Below are 6,672 nucleotides of genomic sequence, written 5' to 3' on the forward strand. Positions count from 1 at the left end.
ACAACGGCCAAATTTCCTTTTATTGCTTGCTACACTTTTAACTTGATTTTAGAATCTCCGTCAGCGAAAGGCTTCCGTAACTTTGGCCCGCGGATCGTGGAGGTCTGTGAGGATAAAAAATCTAACACCCCTTTCTGGAAGAAAGATGGTTGAAACGCGAAGCTTTGCAAATTCCACAGTCGAATCAGCCGAAGTCTAAATTCACGACAACGCTGAGCTAACCGAATGTGATATTATTTTCAATCTGTTAGCTTGTGATTGGGTCATCTGAATGCGCTGATCCGGTTCGCTCAGCGTTGTCGTTGCTTGGACTTTAGCTGATTGGATGGTGGACCTTGCATTTGTATCGGAGAAAGCTTAGCGTTTCATCATCATCATCATAATCATGTGCTCTTACATTAATGTGTAAAGAAGGATTTCCTGTAGTTCGTTTTCGCCTAACGTCGCCACCAGTGAGGCGTAGGAAGCTTCGATTTAATAGAGTTCCAGCGGAGGGTTTCATGTCAGAGAGTGACACGAGGACCCTTGGTGTTAGCCACTACTACGTGCTCCCTCAATTGCAGTCGCAAAGTACAGCCGGCTTGCGCACCATGTGGCTTGGCCCTCTCGGCGGCCACGCCACACGCTGTGCATAAATTAATGCGGAAAGTCTTTTTTGCCCCAAAAAACATGCCCCAGTTACACTCTGTGCATTCTCAGGAGGGTGATTGAGTGCTGCCCCAGTGTGCACCCACCAGCTGAGCGTCCAATGTTCATGAAAGCTACGCTCGGAGCTTTGGGCTGCATTTTTCAAAAAAAAAAAAAAAACACACCAACCAAGTCCTATATTTTTTGCAGCGGAGTAGTTATGGGCTCTTTTCTTTTTTCTTATTTTTTTTGCTTGCGTAGACGGAAAAACCTGCTCTCCTCCCTTTCATTTGAGCCCACCCTCGCCCTTCGGTCTCGTGTTCGCCTCCGGGGCGTCATATTTTGATACAAGAAGGCGTGTATTGCCCACGAAAAAAAAAGGACTTCCCAGGAATATTTATGTCTAGTGGTGAACCGACCTTAAGGAGATCGGGGTCAGCTTGGGCTTTGTAAGCTGGCTTTCCCGCATGGCGTGTTTCGCAGTGAAAGCTAATCATAAAGAAAATAAAGGGGCGGAAACGGGCGTGAACAGGAGACCACCTACTACGATCGAGCCGCGACTGCTATCCACTAACGCAGGGCCTTGTTTCGCTTAAAAAGATTTATTCTCGAGTTGTTAGCCGACAATTTCACATCCGCTATGCATACACGTCACACGCACGCGAATCGCGCGCGCTGCACGCAGGTTTCACGGACATGATGCGGTCCCCAGATCGCCGCCCAGAGGTTCGCGCTTTCATGGAGAGCGCCCTGTTCGATCCACCAAGGGTGCGTGTAGGGCCGACTGGTGTGCGTCGCCGCGCTCATGCGCACTTGCTCGACCCCTGGCGAGGCTGTGAACAGAGAACTTGCTTAACGCGCCACTTAGAGGGTGGAATATCCCTCGCCTTCTTCACTGTGACTCGTCCGCACCGCTGTTCCGTTGCGTTCAGTCGACGTCGTTCGCACTACAGATCCACTTCTAGCTTTCATCGTGGTGCAGAACCGCACAAATAACCCTGGTGGGGTACCGCACAATTTTTTTGCTTATTTACCGCTCCAGTGCGAGGTTAGCGCTGCTCAATGCTACGAATTCCTGTTACGTCGAATTTTGTTTCGTGTAGAAAGCTTTAAAGTAACGTGAACAACCCTTTTGCTTGTTCATTGCCCACTTAGCTTGCCACACAATTGCAAGTCCTCGGCTACTCGTGCTGCGGTCTTGTGGAACAAGTAACAGGCTTTTTTCGTTAATTGCAGCGAATACCAACAAATTACGGCTACTGAAGGCCAACATCCAAACATTTCGGGTTATTCGTGAGATAAGGTCTTTGGTGGATCTATAGATCCGGTTGATGTGGCAATACCGAAACAGTTGATTTAACTGCCTTTCTGGTGATGACTTTAACTGTAATGTGGCAGGGTTTCCACTAAGAAACTTCATCCGCGTAATTTTGAAACGTTTTAACAGCACGAAAAGACGGGGCAAGGGACAGAGGCACAGACGGGCGCTGGCTTCCAGGTAATATATTTTCCGACTGACCAAGCAATTTGTACATTAACAGAAAAAAAATATGCAGGTACATGCATTCAATCGTGATGAGTGTGCCGAGTCTAACGTTAAAGAAAACCATCTAGATATTTTATCTTTCAGACAGTGGCACGGACAGTTTAAATGCTGATACATTTTTTTACTCTCTTCACTTATGTAGTACAGGCTTCAATAATTTCTCTTCTTGTAAATTGTTTCAAGACCATGAACAAACTAACCTGCCCAAGTCCTGTTGCGTCAGTATCACTATTTCTCAGTACCGTGTCCACGGCTGCACCGCACGTTCCAGTCAGCGACCTGTGACGATGAAATCTAGTGACATGTCATTGACAGTCTCTCTTTTGTGTGTCAAAGGCTATGCAGGAACTGATCCAGAAGGCCGGCCTCGACGAAAACGCCTGCCGTGAAGACAAGATCGTGGAGGAGTGGGAGGAGCTTCTGAAGAGCATCCAGCAGGCCCTCTACAACGCCATGTGGCACTCGCAGCTGCCCTTCTTCCTTTAGCCACTGCCCTTCCCTCACGTGGACACTACAGGGTTTCCGTCCTCCTTTTTTCCCTCTCCATTTAGCCATTGTCCCTCCCTCAACCGGACACGCAAGGGTTTCCTTTTTTTCTCTCTCCATTTATTAGCAGCTGGACACTCCCTTCCTTTTTTCCCTGCCTAAATAAAAGTGTCCCATATCTTTGTGCACGGAGTTAATGTATGCGACGCGGTCGGAGTGCACATTGCTGTGTGCACTGATAACTCAGTGCGCCGTGTATTGCAGAACTCAAGAAATGACTTGCAGTCCTGTCCCCAGTTGGGGGTTTACACGATAGAAAAAGCTGTCATCACGTGGCGACGAAAATTTTGCTGGCGCTAAAATACGACTGCACATGATGCGAGAGATAAGGCCAAGACACTACAAGACAAATGGTCAAGCAACAAGACGCACGCAGCCCCATTCTAAAATCCGCGATGCTAACAACGTAACTCTTCCAACCACGCCCATACATCACCGAGGCGATGGTTGTCGGCTAAGGACAGAGTTTTAGACCCACTGACAGCGGGAAAGGGAAACTACTCTAAGGTTTTTCGAGGGACCACTCCCACATCACCAGGCTCAAAACGAAGTTTTAGATGCGGCGCTCAGAGAGAGAGAGAGAGATAATAAACTTTTATTGAGCCCAGTGAGGTATTGGCTAGTGCACGCAGGCACCGGATGGGGTGGCACCCTCTTCTCGGGTCCCATATGCGTGTAGAGGTGTGCGCCGTGTCGGTTTTGACAGGCGGCGGCGTGGTGGTCGTTTTTTGTCGGCGGCGGCGGCGTCGGCGGCGCGGCGCCGGGTATTCATCGGCGGCGGCGCACGGCCAATTTTTGTTGGCGGCGGCGGCGCCGGCGGCGCCGAAACCGGAACCGCAAATTAAAAAAAGGCCAGCCATTAAAAAAATCGTTCCGCTACATCCAACGCGATTTGGACAACATTCAGCTGTGGTGTCACAAGCGGCACATGTCATTAAACCTGAAAAAAACCTGTACACATGTGTTTTACGAAGAAAAGAAATGCCTCGAAAAATTTTTACGCTATAGACGGGTACTCGTTGCAAACTGTTGGTGAATTTAAGTATCTAGGTGTTTTCCTTACTCCGACACTGTGCTGGCATCTGCATGTTGATTTTTATCGCTTCAAAAGCCTGTCGCATGTTTTCATTTCATTCTGAACTGAGAAGTCTGTCGAAATGTTCACTTTCAAGTTTTCATTTCTGCGTAGAAACACCAAAGAGTTCCCCCAAACCTACGTGAGAACGGTATTGAAAAATGCATGTACTGCGTGGGACCCGCCCACAACAATGGACGGGTCCCACAACAATGCACAGTCTTCACAATGTCACGGCAGTTGACCAGCAAATCGTGGAGTCTTGGGACGCTTCCAAATCCGTCCTTGATGACCAAGTTGTGTAGGCCGTGCCCAACACACAGGTGATGTTCCGTGCATGCGAGACTCGCTGCGCGCTTCATGTTCGAGCCGGCGTCAGTGACTGCACAAACTTCCTTTCCCACCATGTTGAATTCTTCGAGGCACCTTTGAAACTCATTCATGATGGCAGCGCCTGTATGCCTCTCGGTCATGTGTCTCGTGCTCAGGGTCAACGATACGAGCTCGAAGTTCTCTGAAATAAAAACAGCAACCATGACAACCTAAAACAGCGTGGTCAGAAAAAGATCTAAGAAATCTAAATCAAGAAATCTAAATGTGAACTCTGAACTCTAGACGGGCGTCCTGATGTACGGTCGCGAAAACGGCAGCCGGTCTCGCGAGCACAACAGCTGAGGAGCGCACTGCACGGTATTAAGTCTCACAAATTTCACAATTCCTACGAGGCGCCAGCCAACGGTTCAGTTACTTAGAGAAACAAAGAAGCGCTACTTACGATTCGAAAGGCTTTGAGTCTTCCTTCTTTGAGGAGTTGGTCAAGCAGCTCTTGCAGTAGTAGTCCGTTCCAACTGTCTTCTGCTTTCCCCCCGTGATGTATGCTAGGCGTCCAAAATGTTTCCAAACAAAACTAGACTTCCCCTTCGAATGCAAAGGAACAATCCGAAAACTTCCAATCGGCATCTTAAACACATCGGGGCCAGGAATTTCTTCCTCGCAACAAGTTGCAGATATGTCGCCGATTCCATCCGCAACCTCAGTACACGCGACCGTCAAGCCGTCATTCCGGCGTTTCGAGGCCGTGGCTACCGTAGCAGAGGCCGCTGCTTCTCGTTGCGCCATTTTGCGCGCGAAAGAGTAGTTAGGCAATCCCACGTTGCTCTGGCTAGAGACGACACGCATGCGCAGATGAGCGGAGAGCAGGGTTGCTTTTGTTTTCTGTTGCTTCATTATTCTCCTACGTGACATTGAAAAATGCCCGAGGCATGAAAAAAAATTTGAACAAAACACGAAATCTCAAACAAAGCTGGATTAATTTTTAAAAGTCATTTTTATTCTATATACGTAAATGCCGCGCCGATCACGCCGAAACAATACGTCGGCGGCGGCGGCGGCGGCGCGCCGATCAGTTAGTGTCGGCGGCGGCGGCGCGGCCAGAACAGTCGGCGGCGGCGCGCCGACGTCTCGGCGCACACCTCTATATGCGTGTAGCAGCTCCTGGCCTTGGTTGCCAGCGCGAGCTGGATCGTCAGATCGGGGCTAGACAACAAGGTCTCCCATCGCTCTCGGGGGTCGGGTGTGGGAATAGGGGTAAGGGGCGGGCGGATCTCAAGAGACTCGCCCTCGGCTAGGACGTGTGCCAGAATGCCTTGTCTCTCCTTGCAGAACGGACAAGTACTCTCGTACCTGTCCGGGTACGTCTTGTTTAGAAGTGTGGGATGTGCTAGCGACCCCGCCTGTATTCTTCGGATTACAGTCTGCTGTTTTCGGCTCAATTGCGGGTGAGGCCTGGGAAATCTGCATCTACGCTCTCTGTACATTTCAGTAATTTCTCTATAGTTCGTGACGGGGCGCAGCTGCGCCGGCTCGTCCTCGGCCCGGACGGATAACTCTTGGGCGTGGTGGTCGGCGAATTCGTTTCCTTCCACCTTCGAGTGAGCCGGCACCCACACGAGCTCTAAGGCTCTCCTCGGGGGCCTTCGCTTGGACAATATCGCATGTGCCGCGGGGAACACCCTCCCTTTTCGGAAGCTGGCGTACGCCTTCTTGGAGTCCGTTACTATAGTGCCGGCCGTCGGATGTGTTAGCGCGAGGGCCACGGCAACTTCTCTGCTTCGATCGATTGGGTCGTGCGGACCGATGCGCAGGTCACCAGGGTGTCTATGGTGGTGACCGCCGCCGTAGCCTTGGTTCCGTACTTGGGAAGCGCCGCGTCAGCGTAGAGGACGTCGGGGTCCTCTTCGAGCTGGCGGGACAGCGCCCTGGCCCTTGTAGATCGCCTCCCTTCGTTTTTTCCCGGGCTGCATGTTCCTGTGAAGGGGCTTGGTCTTTACGACGTCCCTCCACTCGGTAGGTAATGTCTCGGTGTCTGGTTGTGGTTCGATGCTCCATCCCACCTTGCGCAGGACGGCCCGTCCGTGTTCGGTCTGACTTGTCTGATCCTTTGGTTAGAGAGGTGGGCCTCCACCATTTCGTCCACCGTGTTGTTCCTACCCATGCCCAGAAGTTTCTGCGTGGATGAATGGACGGGCACTCCCAGGGCGAGCTTGGTCGCCTTTCTGACAACCCCCAGATAACGCAAAACAAACCTGGGTAAATCCTCAGGATGTCCGGCTCTGGACATTTCAGCATCCTCAGGTTGTCCATATCTTATCCTCAGCCAGTCCAATCAGGGTCCGTTTGTCCGTCCAGCGTACATCCTCAGAACGTCGTCAAAATGATGCCGCTGGACAATATTCGTACACTTCCAGGATACAAACTAACGTTCTTTTTTCTCGGTATTTTTTTCACAAGCTAATGCAACAGGCCTCACTACAGAAATTGGGCACGTCCTAAATGATTACAGTAGAACCTGGGGAAGCCGTGCCTGGCAGGAAGGCAA

General features: G+C 50.7%; 1 long non-coding RNA gene across 1 annotated transcript; it reads left to right on the forward strand.

The window, feature by feature from the left end:
* Positions 1-1,314: 1,314 nt before the first annotated feature.
* LOC144145286 (uncharacterized) lies at positions 1,315-2,822 on the forward strand. The gene is made up of 2 exons (XR_013317465.1): positions 1,315-1,395; positions 2,510-2,822. It is a non-coding gene; the product is annotated as an uncharacterized LOC144145286 (long non-coding RNA).
* Positions 2,823-6,672: the final 3,850 nt, after the last annotated feature.

Source organism: Haemaphysalis longicornis, unplaced genomic scaffold, assembly GCF_048455015.1.
Source record: "Haemaphysalis longicornis isolate Haplotype H1 unplaced genomic scaffold, Haemaphysalis longicornis Haplotype H1 scaffold_7, whole genome shotgun sequence".
NCBI lineage: Eukaryota > Metazoa > Arthropoda > Arachnida > Ixodida > Ixodidae > Haemaphysalis > Haemaphysalis longicornis.